This window comes from Meleagris gallopavo, chromosome 20 (genome assembly GCF_000146605.3).
Source record: "Meleagris gallopavo isolate NT-WF06-2002-E0010 breed Aviagen turkey brand Nicholas breeding stock chromosome 20, Turkey_5.1, whole genome shotgun sequence".
Classification (NCBI taxonomy): domain Eukaryota; kingdom Metazoa; phylum Chordata; class Aves; order Galliformes; family Phasianidae; genus Meleagris; species Meleagris gallopavo.
In genome coordinates, this window is record NC_015030.2 from 3,370,911 (window position 1) to 3,387,239 (window position 16,329).

Consider the following 16,329-nt stretch of genomic DNA (forward strand, 5'->3'; position numbering starts at 1 on the left):
ATACCAGAAAGTAATCAAGTTAAAAAAAAAAAAGTACTTAAAAGCAGCATTTTGGAAGCTCATAATTTTAAGTTAAAACGTTAATCTCCAGCTTTCAATGCACAATGGGTTTTTAATTTGTCACAAAGTAGGTACTATTTGTCTAAACATACCATAATATTTGACATAAATATTATATAATATAATAATATAATATAAAATACCATAATAATTTGACGTAATTGTTTAAGTAACTGGATCAGTTTTTTTTCCTCATTGCTTTTATGAATGAGTGTGAGATTAAGAAGTATTTCTTGTCAAAGATAAATATTTAGCCAAGAGTTCAATGGTCATATCATTTCCTGCTCTTGCCACTAGTTCCATCCTTACAGCACCTCCCATTGTGCCAGCAAACATTTGCATGAGTGAAAAGCCTGATTAAGAAAATGACAGAAATGGAAGAAAAAAAAAAAAAAGACATCATTTTGAGGGTGAATTTTTGCAGCCAGGTGAGTTCCCCTATTCAGTTCACCCCACAGACTCACAAACTGTGCTAACAGAGGTAGAGGCCATGCCCACATACAGGAGGGGAGCACAGCAGCTGCGTCAGCAGCGCTGCTGAAATGTGAGCCCTGCCAATCTGCTGCAAACACACATCAGCCTCTCCATTCAGGAGCTGTATTCCTGTTCCCTGAATAGACAGCCTTGTAATAAGCATACGCTCCTGATATGAAAAGCTTACAGGAACACTATGTACACTGACTGCACCATTTTCAGCCTTTGCTCAGAGATCATCTTCTGGCCAGACTCTATGACATTTACTATCTTGAGGAAAAAAAAAACAACTGTACCTTATTCTCAGATGTGCATTTGCTCTAAACTCAACCTTGAAATAAAATCGTGCAATTCTTTATCTTATGGCCAGACTTAAAAAAAAAAAAAAGAAAGAAAGAAAAAGCCATTTCAAAACTACTTCAGATACAAACAACAGCTACCTGACTCACAGCAATGGATAACATTTCTACTGTATGTGAAAAAACATGATGATGTGTGTGCAGCTGCCTTAATGCACAAACCTGACAAAGGGCGTTCTCTTGAGGTATTTGTATTCAAATCTACACTTGTTCAAGCTGACAGTTGAAACCACAGTAACATATTGAATTGGAAGTTTCAGGATGTTAAGAGTCAAAAAAAAAAGGTTTTTAACTGTGAGAAAAGATACTGGGATACACTAAATATGTTGCAGTTACCCACAAAGTGATTGAAAAATGACATAAGTATCAGAGCTGCTCTGTGCTGAGTTCAGGTCTGATCAGATGAGCACCCAAAACACCACTGCAATGAACCCAGTCAACCTGAGATTATCATATAATGGAGTTTTTCAAGAAGAGCATCTATATTGGTTTAGTTCCAGGCCCTAATCTTAGTTCACTTAAGCTGGCAAGGTTCTTCCTATCTGAAGATTTCACAGGCTATAAAGATGCTTTACCACTGAGGATGGAGAAAAAGAACAGGAAGACACACTCACTTTAGAGAGGCAGAATATCCTGTCCTAAAAAACAATGACTTCATAAGTCAATAGCTTTAAGATGTCCAATCCCCCCCCTTTTTTTTTTTGTCAAATTGGTGAATGCTTTTTTTTTTTTTACTTAACACATTACAAGACAAAGAAAAAATGCTACTTAAAAAGGTAAGCTTGATTTTAAGCTCCATCCTATATACTGTGATTTTTCAGTGCCTCTACTGCATATTCAGAACACACTCACCAAAACATTTTCATTGATACAAATACAACTTGATTGCAAAACCAAACATGATAGTAATGTAACAAAGACAACTTACCACAGTGTGTGCAGTCACATCACTTCAAAGTACATCCTCTTTTAGGGTCAGACAAAATAAGGTCTTTCTGGCACATTTGAAATATTTTCTATGTACACACATTTTATTTAGCACAGATAAAACTAATACATTTGGTAATTGCCTGCAGTTGTATAAATTAGGCATCCAAATATATTTCAAGCATCCCCATATTGTCAAGTCACATATCTTGAAAGACTGGTGCAAGAGCAAAAAAACCCAATACATATGCATTTCTGTTTTCCTTTGTCTGTGAATCTTAAATCCTGAGTCCTATGCTCTATTAAACATTTCAAAATGCTGTATAATATTCAACATTTTTTGAGATTTAGCTAGCCAAGGTCCTGAGTAGCCTGATCCAAACCTGGAGCCAGCCCTATGATGAGCAGCAGATTGGATGAGATGTTTCTCAGAGGTTCCTTCCAACCCACATTCATGCACAATTTTATAAACAGGAAGTGGGAACATTTTATACACAGATGAATGCAGAAACATACCTGCCCTTTTTCCTAAATACTCCAGCCAACCTATAGATAGATTAACAACAAGTATGCATGTGAAGCAAGATTACAAACATCACTGATAGGCGCACATAGGCAGACCTATGTTAAATACACATCAGTTTTCATTTATGCACATGAAAACTACAGGAGGAAGTACTGCTTTATGCTCTAAATCAGAAGGCAAAGATCTGACACCTCTTTCACCTATGAGCTCTGTCTGATTTTAAAAGCATCCTGTTTATCTGTTGAATCCTCAATTTAATGAAAACAGAAGCCTGACTACCCAGAAATTGACTCCTGTAGTGGTGAGGAATCACTCTGGAATTATAGAGGGATGAAATAGGAATTGCTTCTACTGTCAGAAAAGGGAGGAAACAGGCTTGTCATGAGCCAGGTAACCACTTGTACCACAAAAAAAAGTTTACATCCACCATTCCTCTCTAACTCACATTTCATTCACACATCTCAAACTGAAACTCTACTATTCATTCCTACATTTGCAATTCCTCCTTTGATGTGCCTTCCTTTCTGCCATCCCCTGACCAGTGTTTTCAGCAGTGACTCATGAGAACGTGGTTAACATTACACACTGCTGAAACTCTTCTGGGTTGATTTAGAAACCCAGAAAATGTCACTAGTAACAGACGTGGGACTTGAAACGCTCTTAGGAAAAAAAAGTATCATCCATCTTATAAAAATCTTTCTTACAGACAAGCAATCATGCCTTACAAAAGTTACACTTGAATTTACCCCTGTTTTACCATAGGATAAAAAGAAAGAGAAACAACTTGCATCTACTAAACCTGATGAACTCAGAATAATTGCAGATTTCCTGCATTCCTTTCACATTCTTAAATAACGTGGTTCTGCTCCCTCGTGAACATTTGGTTGCATGATGAAGCCTCATGCAGGTATTTAGAGCTGAAAAATTAAACAGCCATTCAAAACAGTAAGAACATAGCACATTGAAATGCTGTCATTTTCTAGAGTAGCCTACTGGAGAGTCTCACATCCTAGTTCTCCTTTACCCCTTCCACTCTCTCTCTGCTGTCTGTAGCTACCTACAGAACTGCTTATCTCACAGCTTAAAGACATTCACAAGAGTTGCTTGAAATAAATTTATCTCAGATGCTGTAGATCACCTTTCCTGATAAAGAAAAAGCACATCAAGTTTTCATATAAGTAAGTTATTTTGCTAAGAGCACAGTAGTTGTTGCTTTAAAAAAAAACAAAAAAAAACACAACAAAACAAACAACTTCTTGCCAAGGCAAAATAAGAAGATATGAGGTTAGTATGAAAATGAGTGTATTCTAAGTTCTCTGGCTAATGGTTTGAAATTTAAATTCCAACACAAAACCTGTTCTTGTTTGGATAGAAGCTTCCTAGTTATGTAGTTAATCACATTTCAGAAAGGTTTAAAAGCCACAGTCCTAAGAAAAGCTAACACGACAGTCAGTCCACATTATAAACACAAGAACAACAACAAACCTGTGTGTTTTACAGCTTTTGTTCACCTTTCACTACAAATACACATGGAAAATTCCTTTCTAGTACTTATGTTAGAAATCAATACGTAGCATTGCTAAGAGCCCAATTATTTTGCTTAATTATTCTACGTTTTAATTCGTCTATGTTCTCAATCCATCACTGGAGCAGCAGCGTGACCAATATTTAGTTCTTACATTTGAACACAATCTAGTTCAGCAATTCCCATAGACCCACAGCTGCAGAAAGACTGACTGTGCTGTTATGTGTTTGACAAAAACAGAGGCATTGCTTCTCTAACTGTGAGCAGGAGCAGATATCTGTGACAGACTCACTACTATGCAACCATTCTGCAAATTTAATGGACAACACAAATTATAGTTAAACTCTGTAAGTTTCTGTTAATTGTGTCGACATGCATCATCCAGTACAGTAGTAGCTGTATCACACTACATTCAAATACTATCAGAATAAACATCCTACCAGTATTTTACGTGGTATATTTTTATACCTAAAAATATAATGCATTTGCAGCATAAGTTCACTTCCACAAGAGTGGCATTACAGTATTTTGACTGCTCTTTTTTTTTTTTTTAAAGCACAAGAACCAGGCTGAACAGGCTGACAGGATGGTGATGGACAGAGCTCCTCACTGCAAAGAGCTGTTGCAGCAGAAGGCTCTTCTGCTGATGGTGTTGGCTTCAGAGGTAAACAAGTGATTATACCAAAGGCCAAATCCCTTCCCCTTTTCACAGTGGTGACACTGACAAGATACAATCTGAGAGCAATGAAGTATTTAACTGATAACTCACATCACCAGCCCTACTATTTTCCATGGGCCAAACTGAGTCACTTACACAAGTGACTGCTTAGGAGTCAAAACACTGAAAGGTACAGAGCAAAGAGAACATGGACAAAGACATGAGAAATGGCACTTTCAATTGGAGGAAGCTCTAACAAATAATCCTTTCCAGTTTACTTACCAGTTCTCTATGCAACATTTGACAAAAGATATATTAATAAGCTAAGTTAGAACTTTTATATTCCACATACAAAACAATAAGATATTTAAGATCAGCAGCTTCTTATCGCAGGTGAAGAAGCTGAATGCAATGAGGGGAATTTCTCCTTAGAAAGAGGCTGTTCTGATGGATGTCAACGGGAAAACCCGACTGGTCTGAATAATGATCACAACCCAAATGATTATGAAAGTGTGTGGTTTACATGAAAAAAGAAAACTGAAGACTGGGAGTTTCTGCCCTTTTGACAGACATGTACTCAACACCATCACACTAATCTCACAGTTTTTCAGTTAAGAACTTTCCAGATTACTCATATCTAACTGCAAAACTAATTCAGAACTCTAACACTATTCTGTTGAACTTGTTACAAAAAGTACTCCATATTTAATTATTTTCTCTAAAAAAGAACAAATTAAGACACACAGTATGAGAGGCATAATAAAACATGCTATGTATCAGCCTCCATAATATCAACAGCCAAACAACCAAATCATTCAATGAAATGAACAGCGACATCTGATCTAAATTACTCAATTTTTAGAAGGAAATAACACAACCCACTACTTAGTCCATTATTTTAACCATCATTAAGTGCTCCAGTAACCTCTAAATATGCCTTCCATTATGTGCAATATTCCAAATTTGCTCCCAAGCAAAATCACTCAAAGAAAAGCATTCAGGCAGGAAACGTACTTCAAGCTGCAACTGCTACTAGAAAGTTGTTTCTGTTTTAGCCCTTGGAGTTTTAATAAATTCTGATGAACTTTTTTGTTAGTACGAAGTACAAGAAGTAACTGACATTCTGAATAAGTCTGGGACGTACCTACTGGCATTACAGCCAGTAATTGTACAGTCCTGTTGCCAAGAAAATTTTGCACAGTACCTCACAGTTAAGTAAATCCACTCCACACACTTTATTAATGTTAAGGTAACACAACAGAATTTAGATAATTAAAGTTTAATTAGTTGTTCAACAAATTACATGGGATTTCATACTAGAACTTACAGTCATTCTTCATAACTCACAAAACCCTCACAGCAAAACCAAAAAGAACCAAGAACTGCCCCAAAGTCATTATTCAAGTGCTTGATTTTCTTCTTGCTGGTTACCCTGAAAAGTAACACAATAACAATCATTACAGTGTGACATTCAAATACTGAAATATGAAATGTCTGCATTATTTCAACAAGTATTACCAGCACATTCTCCTAATAATTTCTAACTCTGAAGCAATGGAAAATTATAATCAGTGCTTTTGTACAGGCAGTAGATACAATAAGAACAGCATCTTACACTTCTGATGTATGTGATTTCACTATAGCAAAATACAGAACAACATTAAGCATTACAACAAAATAAACTAGTAAGTGCATTAATCTCAGATTAATCACCTGATCTTCTGGAAGGAAAAAGCAAACGTGCAGTGATGCTTTAAGTTATATCAGTGAAAGAATCACAGATTGTGGTTTGTCTTTTCTTCTTATAATGTTATTTAAAAAAAACAAAAAACTATGAACACTGAAAACCAAAATAGAACATGCAGAGTTTTTACTTCAATTAAGAATTGTTATCATTCTTTGACCACACTTAGAGAGGAGCTAAGTGGAGACTAGTCTTCCTCACCCAATAGCTGCTGTATTTTTTAGTAGTTATGTTACTTGCATATACTTTTTTTTTTTATATAAAAAACTTCATTTCCTAAAGAATCAAGGCAAGAAATTATGCTGCTTATCAAATCCCAAGAAAGCCATCTCTATTGTGAGAACATTTCAGTAATTTGAGTCCAGGTAAAGGTGTTTTTTAATATCTGGTGCTCAAATACTGTGGAACAAATCCCAAATCCCTGCCCCCTTCCTTTAAAAAAAAAAAATAATAACAACAAAAGAACAAAATGCCTATTCAACTACTTTGACTTAACCTTCAATATTGTCAGAGTACATTATAAATACTAGAAAACAAACAAAAAAAAACACTGATAACTTATTATCTACTTTGATGGTTTGGGACTTTTTGCACGAAAAAACAAACAATAATTTATATGAAGCTTGGTTAGTACCCTCAATTATAAAGGTGGAAGTTAATAACAGAAGCAGTATTAAAGAAGAACTTCACATTCAGGAAGCTAACTGGATATGTTCAGTAATGCTTCCTTTTGGAGACATCCTGTCAGCAATGTGCTGAAGCTATTTCTATATATTCTTTTCTTCCTGCTTTCTTTCAGCATTTCAACTCTTCTTAACAGCCAGAACTCAAAAAGCCACACCATTATACTTGACAAGAACCTTGGAACCCCAGTGTCCCAGCTGCTTGACTCCCTTCACAGTTTCTCTATCGACTTAATTCTCTCCAACAAGAGCAAGCTCTGAAAGCTAACACCACAGGGCAAGACTCCAAAAACAAGACAAAAACCAAACATTGAAGCCACTAAAGAAACAGATGAATTTGAAGTGTTTTTGTTCCTTTATATTTGCTACTTGAAGTTCCTCAACAATGTTTTCAGCCAGCCTACCTGACTAGATATTAAATGGCCTAGAATAAATCAGCTGCTTTACGATTATTAATGTGTAATTTCTCAATAAAGCACCTTCAGCAAGACCCTGCTGCAGAAACAACACTGTGCATGGTCTTTTCCTGGCCCTTATATAATTGCACATATTTAAAAGACATACTCAGTAATTTCTGAAACAATGATACCGACAGAAAAACATAGCACTCCAATGTCTGAAAAGCAGTAGCTATGTTCTTCATCTCCACCCTTCAACAGGAAGCGTAGTACCACACCTTTACAAACAATGGATTTTTAAAGGGTTTTTTTTGTGTGTGTATGTGGTTTTTTGTTTTTTGTTTTTTTTTCCCCCCCATTTAACACTGTTCCTTTTCAGAAGGAAACCCACTATTTCGTAAAACAACTAAGGACCTTGCATATCTATCTAAAGCCATGGAGTTACACCTTACATCTAAGGCTCAAGTTCATCTATTAACATGACTTTATGCAAATGACTTAATCATCATTTGAATTTCCCACAGCTACAAAGAACCCCCCAGTCCCATTATCACTGTACCTCAGCAATACACTATAAACACAAAACACAAAAATATTACTGATGATGTGGTGTTCACGGATTGGAACACAGAACAGCTACTGTACTCACAGACAGACTATGCAACTATTTCTCTGCTTCAGGTAGGTTAATCTTCCACCAAAGAACTCCTTGTTCTTAAACTGTTGTCTTTCTTTATCTTTATACAACTAACACTGCATATCTGCCTGATCATTTGTCCATACAATCAGCGTGAATTCAAACATCCCCTCCCCCCCTTGAACGACTTCTCTAATTTCGCTCACACCTAAAAAAGGGTAGAAATAAGCAATCAATTAAGAACAATGTCTGTCTCACCTGTAGAAACTCAGTCCCAGGAATTAAAGTATTGCAGCACTCCAACCTAAACTATACTGTCCTAGAAAAGTGCTGTTTTTGAAGAATTAACTTGAAATTTTCAGCACTGGTATTTGTCTTCTCCTGATCCAGCTTCCAGTAATTCTTCTGAGCCAGTGAATTACTTCCAGAAGCCCAACACGTTCACCTACTAAAATTAAAAGTGAAAACAATTAGGAAGGACACACAAACACACATACACACACACCAAAACCAAAAAAATAAACAAAACAAAAGTAGTGAAAAACAAAATTGAGACAAACACACTACACACATTACATACTTCATATTAGCGAAGGGTTTGGACACACCATGCAGTGCCAATGCAATGTCCTAGGATCTCAGTGTCCCCCTGCACATATTAAAAGACACATTTGTAAAAGGTCAGATAACTAAGACACGGAAAGAATTATAATTATTCAGTAACACTTGTGAATAATTGACACCTAAGTAGATAGTAAATGACAAGCATACCTATTTGAGGCTCCTCTGATCTCTCAACTGTGAATGCCTCAGTTACTGATGACACTGCAATAAAAGACATCAGCAGTCGACTGATGGCGTGGTTGCCTCCTTGAGCACAGCACTACTTCTAAGTAGGTTTATGCATCACTTCGTATGTGTTATCACTCGAACAGTCAACAGAGAAACATTTTTCTTTTCTAAAATGTTAAAGCATACATGTGTCTGTATACTGCATGACTGAAAACCCTGTTATTTACTAAGGTAGCCAATATTTCACATGTATCAGTTACTTTCTTGTTCCATTCACAGACTTCAGGAAGACAAGTCACTGAACAGAAAGTTTGTTGTGTATACTCTAAGAAACCACTTTTCAAAAAACTCTCCCAGATGCTTCCCTCACAGTGACTGAAGTGATCATCCCCTTTCAGGTAAGGAAACAGAGCATGAATTGAATGATATGAGCTTCTGATAAGCTAAATTAAAAGTGATAGTAAAAGTCAATACAAAACATTTTCAAATGTAAAACATGCAAAAAGAACCCCGTGGTATCACTAACGTGTTATCCGTCTCCACTGATGAGCAATGAGGTGGCATCTCTCGCTCTTCTTTCACAGTGACAATTCTGAAGTCTCCATATTCAGAACAAGCAGCCTCTTTAGACAACCGGTCACCACCATCATACCTGCAAATCCAACCCAAAATTCCAATTTAAATGTATTGTTCTATAAAGATGTTGTGTTTTGTCTAAACTACCAATACATATTTAACAATGCAAACAAAAAATTGAACAGAAAAGCTTCTAGAAATGATAGCCAAATTATACACTTCAGCATATAGCTGATTTTATTTTCTCATTCCTTATATATTCCCCTCTCAGCTGCAACTTTTTGAGTACTATCAAGAAAATTATTTCATTTGCCACCTTCACATATAAAGAGAATACACTACTAACGTTCCATCAGCTGCTATTAAGCAAGCACTGTCTGACAACGTTCTTTCTTCTTTCACAGTAATTCTTCTCACACCCCCAGGGAGGGAACAGATGGGAGCTTTTGTCAGCGGGTCATAGCTGTCATACCTAGAAACAAAACACAGCTGATGTGGATGCCAGCAATTTAAATGGTACCATTAAACAGAAGAGTATGTTGACAGTCTACTCACAAGTCCAATAAAAACCCAGCAACTTCTGCATCATTTCTGAAATCCAACTTTTCCTTCAGCGTCAGCCATCGGTCAATATGATTTCCAACATAAATCCTGGTTTTCCCTCTCCTCCTATCAAGACTTTGTTTTCTCTTTTTCTTTTCCAAAAAAGACAACACCGGGGGTCTTCCGCACCTCTTTGTTGGCAGCGACATCGTAAGCCTAGCAATAAAGAACAGATCGCTTAGGGAGAAAAGGTTATACCTTAACACCGAGAGCCACGGCAGCAGAAGTTGCTCCAAAACATGGGACACGCTTCAATTCTACGAAATTCAGGCCCCAAAGCTCTGCGATCACCCCACGAGCTACGGCGCCCGCCCCTCCTCACGCTTCTCCCGCCCCGCCCCGTGCCCGCAGCCCCCGCTGCTCTCTAAGCGATGCTTGCAGTCGTGCCGCAGCGCGGGGCTCTCCGCAGCCCGGCCTCCCGCCGTCTCCGAGGGGAACGACCGCCCCTCGCGGCCTCTCGAGCCGCCAGCCGGCCTACCACCTTTCCGCTTCCTACCTGCCCTCGCCGCGAGGTGCTTCCCCTCCTCTCAGGGGAGCTGTCCGCCCGCGCACAGCCCGCCGCAGCAGCGCAACTCCCGCCGGAGGTAAACAAGGGACACGTGACCGGCGCCGCGCGCACTGATGACGTACGGCTCTGCTGCGACGAGTCGCGTCGCGTGATGATGACGTAAAGCCCCGCTGTTATGGCGGGCGAGGAGCGGCGCGTGTTGATGACGTACCGCCCGCTGTGAGGGGCGCGTTGGGAAGCGTGCTGGAGTAGCGGTTCTAAGCCTTAAAAATCTCTTCGCGCGGTTAATTACAGATTCTCCTCCTTACAGCAGTATTTAAAGACGCTGATGTTAGAAGTAGTATCCGTAAGATACCAGCGCTGATAGGAATCACGCTGAGCTGGAAGGGACCCGAGAGGATCGAGTCCAACTCCCTGCCCCACACGGAACCGCCCCAAAGCACGCAGGAGGCGCTTCCCATCCTACACAGCTACGAGGGATCACTTTTAATTTGGCTCCAGTGACAGTTTTGTATTGGTTGGGGTTTCCATGACTGGTAACCAACCGCAGGACAGCCCCGTCACACCGCATCAGCGTTACCACAGCTGAGCAGATGGTCCTCTGGAAAAATCAACACTCATTAACACAACACAGCTTTAAACATTCATTGCATAAGTCCAGTACGAGGGTCACATGTGCTTCTTCCATGCAACAATTCCCAGCATAAATTGCAAGACACCTTGTGAACAACCAGTCTTGGGAACAAAGCCAGGACCGTCCCCTCAGCTGCCTGTTTGACTTTGGAAAGGGAAATGCTAAATAAATCCTACTAAAACCAAAATGAAACCTATTCCATTTGAAAATTGATTTAGAATCAATTGATTAGATCTCTCGCAAATAGCAAAACTTCTCCGTGATGAGTATATATAAAGATAATCTCTTCTATTTTGCACTTTTCGTTTAAAAAAACATTCAAAATTTCCTCCTCTGTCACCATTACTTCTGTAAAATACATATTTGGTGATGATGCTCCCAAATGTGGCTATTTAAAAGGCTTTTTAATAATTACCTCCTTCACAAATACAGTTATTGTCTTTATAAATGGATTCATATTCCAAATAACAGAAGTGTGTTAACTATTAACAGACATTGTAGGCTTTTAAGTTCCCGTTTATCTTGAAATCACAAAGCTGCTTGGAGAAGCAACAAGGTACTAATGCCTTTTACTTCCACCCAGTAATTCTGAAACAAAATCAGCTATGTAGTGACTCGCATTTCTAGCTAACTTAGTAAGTTAAGCAAGTTACTGCTCTTAAGCACACTTGTAAAGCTGCACGTCTATGTTCTCAACCATGAATTAAGCAGATAACATTTTCAAAGCTTTTATGAAGGAACGTATCTCACCATGTATAGTATATCTGTTCCTCTCACTAAGGAGGTCTGCTAGCAGCATTAATTTCTCACGCTCCACCTGATTCTGGCCGTGTGACAGACACAGAAAAGGAATGCTTTTAATCCTAGCAATATTTATATTAATGTCGATTTTACCACTCGGATGTCCGTGTCAGTAAGCTTTGTGTTTTGCCCCTGACCTGTCTCACACAAGTCCTTTAAGAAACGTGCATTCCGAGTACAATGAAGTGTATGTCACAAAACAGCAGCAGCTGCCACTTAGGAATGAAATTTCAATATTCCAGACTCAGCAAAGGTTAAGGTTGATTTTCATCTAAAGCAGTGCAGAGAAATCTAGGTGCAGCGTGCTGCCTCCTGCTGCACCACAGCTGTAGCTGTGCAGGAAAGGATTTTAGAGCTTTATACAGTTTATGGCACTCTATCCATTACATTACTTCAACATTCTCACTTTCTCCCTCCCCTCTTGCTGTCTTGCTGAAAATTTCAGCTGTATTATCACCTTCCTGTGGATAAATATTTTGCTATGCTTCATTAGTTTCCCACAAAAGCATCTCACTGTTAAGTTCCAGCATGTTCAGCTTTCAAACACAAGCTCAGAAATATAGTGGTAATGTACTTCACAAGCTTGTGAAGCCTACTGTCTCCTGAAGCATGTAATTTTCTATACAAAAGGCAATATGTTGCTACAGGAGCAATCAGAAAATGCAGCAGTGTTTAAATACTCCATTTATTTCACACTTTAAATGCATTTGTAAGACAGGATTGTAGAAGTGCTCTCTAAATACTAATGCAGACTCTATATAATACACAACAAAAACCACACAGAAAACAAGTTTATCTATCTAAGCAGCTTGTTTCCAGAATGTATAGGGATGCTTGATCCCTTGCGTGGTATATCCTCAGTTTCCAGTTATCAGTGACTACGAATACAAGAGGCTGAATCCAAAACATCACATTGAACAGGCATAGAAAGACCTGTGCTCTAAAAACTGCACTCCTTCATGATTTATTCCAAGAATAATACTGATACCCAACTAAAAAAAAGAGTACAACAATGAGATGTGTTATCCCAAGCAACTCTCATCAGCTCACTCTTATCATCAGTAGCTTTAACATGTCTGTTTCTCTTCTAGCCCCTAGCAGAATTAACAGCACCCATTTGTTAGAGGAAAGATGGGAACACACTCAAAACCATGAGCATGATCACCACACAACTCATCCCAAAGTCTTTGTGCTTGTGTTAAATCCTTAACACCTTCAGAACAACCCAATTTATTAAGAATGATAGAGGAAAGCAAAAAATAAAGGAATTAAAAGAGAAAAAATAGCCCTAGTCATGCAGGCCTTCCATAAGTGTTTTGTTTCATGCCAGCTGGATGTCTAGCAGTACCAAGAAGCATGAACTGCTTTCAGCTTCACATACTGCATCACAAAACTCAGACTGAGTGGAAACAGAATTTCAGTACCAAAACCAACACAAATCCTCTTAAAAGTGGAGGTTGAGTTTCTGGCCGTGAGCACTTCTGGGCTGTACCTGTGCCTTCAGTGCAGAACAACGCAGAGCAGAATGCAGGAGGTGCTCCAGACAGGGAGGACACTTTCACTCAGGGCTCTTTCCTCAGCCCCGTGCCTTCAGGGTCAGTGGGTGCCGTAAGGGGCACAGAGCAGCCTGTGGGTGAGGCAGGGCGAACTGCAGGGCTCTGAGAGCTGGGAGGGGCCGGAATGGTTCGGGCTGGAGGGACCGCACATCCAGCCGTGCCCTGCCGTGGCGGGCTGCCTCTTAACAGCTCAGGCTGCCCAGGTATCTGGTAAGGGCATAAGTAGGAAGAAAAAAAATATGGAACGCTTCACGAATTTGCGTGTCATCCTTGCGCAGGGGCCATGCTAATCTTCTCTGTATCGTTCCAATTTTAGTATATGTGCTGCCGAAGCGAGCACGAATAGTCCTTCCTTCTGAGCAGTATTTGTACCCCAGAAAACTAAACTTTCGGAGAATAGGGTGAGCCCGCGGTAAGGCAAGCACAAAGAGTGCGCTGGGGCACACAGACAGCGCACAGCACTGGCAGAGGTGCGGGACAGCGTGCGGGGAGCGGACCTGGGGGGGCAAATCTCCCATAGTAAGCACCGCGCTATGCAAATGTGCGCGCAGCACTGTGGGGCGGGAGGGCGGGCTGTCCGCTGCTGTGCAGGCTCGGGGGCCCCGTGTGGCTTCGTTTCTTTAGTTTTAGTAGGACTTTAAGGCCAGCAGCGCTCGGTTCTTCAGAGTCGTCGCTGTTTCTTGCGGCAGTACATCGGGAGTTTGTAATTCGTTATCCGCAGCGGTATCCCGATGCTTTAAGTCTCGCGTCGTTTTGTCAGGTGTCTGCACAGCGCACGCAGCAGCTGCTGCGGCGCTCAATTCGTGGGAGAGCTGCACGGCAGCGGGGTGTGGGGAGGAGGGGGTTGGTCAGGTTTGAGCAGCAGCGGCTGAAATCGAGGCGTTGGGCGGCGGGACGAGTGCTTTTCTAAGTGCCGCCATAGGGGACGTGTAACAAGCAGCAGAGTGGCGCAGCGGAAGCGTGCTGGGCCCATAACCCAGAGGTCGATGGATCGAAACCATCCTCTGCTAGCCTTACTTTTCGCTCTGGGACGAGCGGTGTTTGTGCTGAGCTGTGTCACCGGGCACAGCCGGGTCGGTCTGTGGTCAGTCTGTGGTCGGTCTGTAGTGCGATGGGGACACATAAGCTCTGCACTGGGGCTCCTTTTATTCCAGCCCGGCGCAGCGCTTCAGTCGTGCACTCAATGCACTGTGTGGTTTTCCCGTCCCATCCGCTTCACAGCACTCCCAATCACCTTCTGTGGGTCAGTTCACGCCAGTGGTTGCGATAACGGTACGTGCATCTTCTCAACCAAAGCAAGCAGACAAACGATGCGTGAAAGCAAAACGGGCCTACAGATACAAAGTGAAAATCAGTGCAGTAGTGTTGCAAGTCTCTGTTCAGGCTGTGTTTGTATTGGCAGTGATGCGAGAGGGGGCTTAGTGGTTTTGTGTAATGTTAAAGGGCTTCTGAAATGGCATTGTTTTCACTGCTGTGATACGTTGCGATAAATGAACAGTGAGATTTGTTATGCGGACTGCAAGGGAAAAAGAGAAGAGTAGACTTTAAGGGGCGCCTTGATGTTTGACTCCCTCAATAGGAGTGCTTGGGAAAGCGCTGTTAACTGGTTCCATGGTGTAATGGTTAGCACTCTGGACTCTGAATCCAGCGATCCGAGTTCAAATCTCGGTGGAACCTGAGAGTTTTTGTGCAGCAGATTTGGTGAATGGCCGCCATCGTGATTCGTTGGCTTTTGAAGTGCTGTGAATTACTGACCTGTGCTACCGAAATCAGATGTGAAGCGGAATGGAAAAACCAAAGAGCCCTCTCATTTTTTTCGTCTATATTTTTTGCGTTTATTTATTGCATCTAGGTTACCGCAACGATACATGCCTTATTTGCGTAATTTCAGACATGCTGCAGTGTGCTGAAATGTAACCGGTTCCTTTCTGCGCGGTGAGCTTCCCTTGTGAAAGCAGGAACTCGGTGCCAGCAGAGCACGAGGCCGCCTGCTGAGCTCCGCAGCCCCTCCTGCTGTTCGCTTCACGTGTTTGAAAGCAGCAGTTTTCGTGCGCTTTGTTTCTCCCGGCACCTCAACCTCTGCCGCGTCCTGCAGTTCAGCTGTGGTTATACCGCGAGGACGTCGAATGGAGCAGAAAGGCAGAAGGAAGGCGAGCGGTTGGGCTGCAATCAGCGCTCTGCTCAGCGGTCAGTTGTAGTGTGGAATTTTACCGCTGAGCATTGGTGATAATTTATTATGCAGCACAGCAGAGCCGAGTGCCACCGTGCGGTTCTATGGTGTAATGGTTAGCACTCTGGACTTTGAATCCAGCGATCCGAGTTCAAATCTCGGTAGAACCTGGTGGAGATGGGGTCACTTTTTCCATGACGGCACAAAGTTGACTGAAGGAGGATCGCGTCCGAGGAGCCCTGAAAGCAGCGTGAGCCCAGCGGGGGAGGCAGCCTTGAAGGCTGAGAGCCGAAGGGATCTCCGTGGTGCGAGCTGCAATGCTGCTCTTATTTGTCTTAAACGGGGCCGTGTAAGATGTGTACTTTTGACAAAATGAACGAGGGAGACTTAAATTTCCAAATAGTTCTCACCCAAACTTAATCAGGTCTTTCATTACGTCGGCTAATTCGGTACATCTGGCTATAGCCTTGCGTTGTACTCTGCACAACTTCAGTGGTTTTAACTCTGCTTTGCTGCCTATTTACTTTTAAGTGGCTCAGGATGGCTTAATTTCCCAGCACCTCCTCGGCAGCTGTCCCTGCTTGCTTACACACGGGATCAGCCCTGCTCCATTCCGAAGATCAGCTCAACCCTCTTTTACTTCCAGGTAACTAACCACTTCCTTACTGTCCACCTCCATAGCTAGTCATTACTTTATG

At 41.1% G+C, this 16,329-nt stretch overlaps 4 non-coding genes across 4 annotated transcripts; 3 read left to right on the plus strand and 1 right to left on the minus strand.

Moving 5' to 3' along the window:
* Positions 1-13,694: 13,694 nt before the first annotated feature.
* On the minus strand, positions 13,695-13,801 carry LOC116217333. The gene has a single exon (XR_004161756.1). It is a non-coding gene; the product is annotated as a U6 spliceosomal RNA (small nuclear RNA).
* Positions 13,802-14,399: 598 nt separating this feature from the next.
* TRNAM-CAU lies at positions 14,400-14,471 on the plus strand. The gene has a single exon. It is a non-coding gene; the product is annotated as a tRNA-Met (tRNA).
* A 595-nt stretch (positions 14,472-15,066) lies between these two features.
* On the plus strand, positions 15,067-15,138 carry TRNAQ-CUG. The gene has a single exon. It is a non-coding gene; the product is annotated as a tRNA-Gln (tRNA).
* A 591-nt stretch (positions 15,139-15,729) lies between these two features.
* Positions 15,730-15,801, plus strand: TRNAQ-UUG. The gene has a single exon. It is a non-coding gene; the product is annotated as a tRNA-Gln (tRNA).
* The last annotated feature ends 528 nt before the right edge of the window (positions 15,802-16,329 follow it).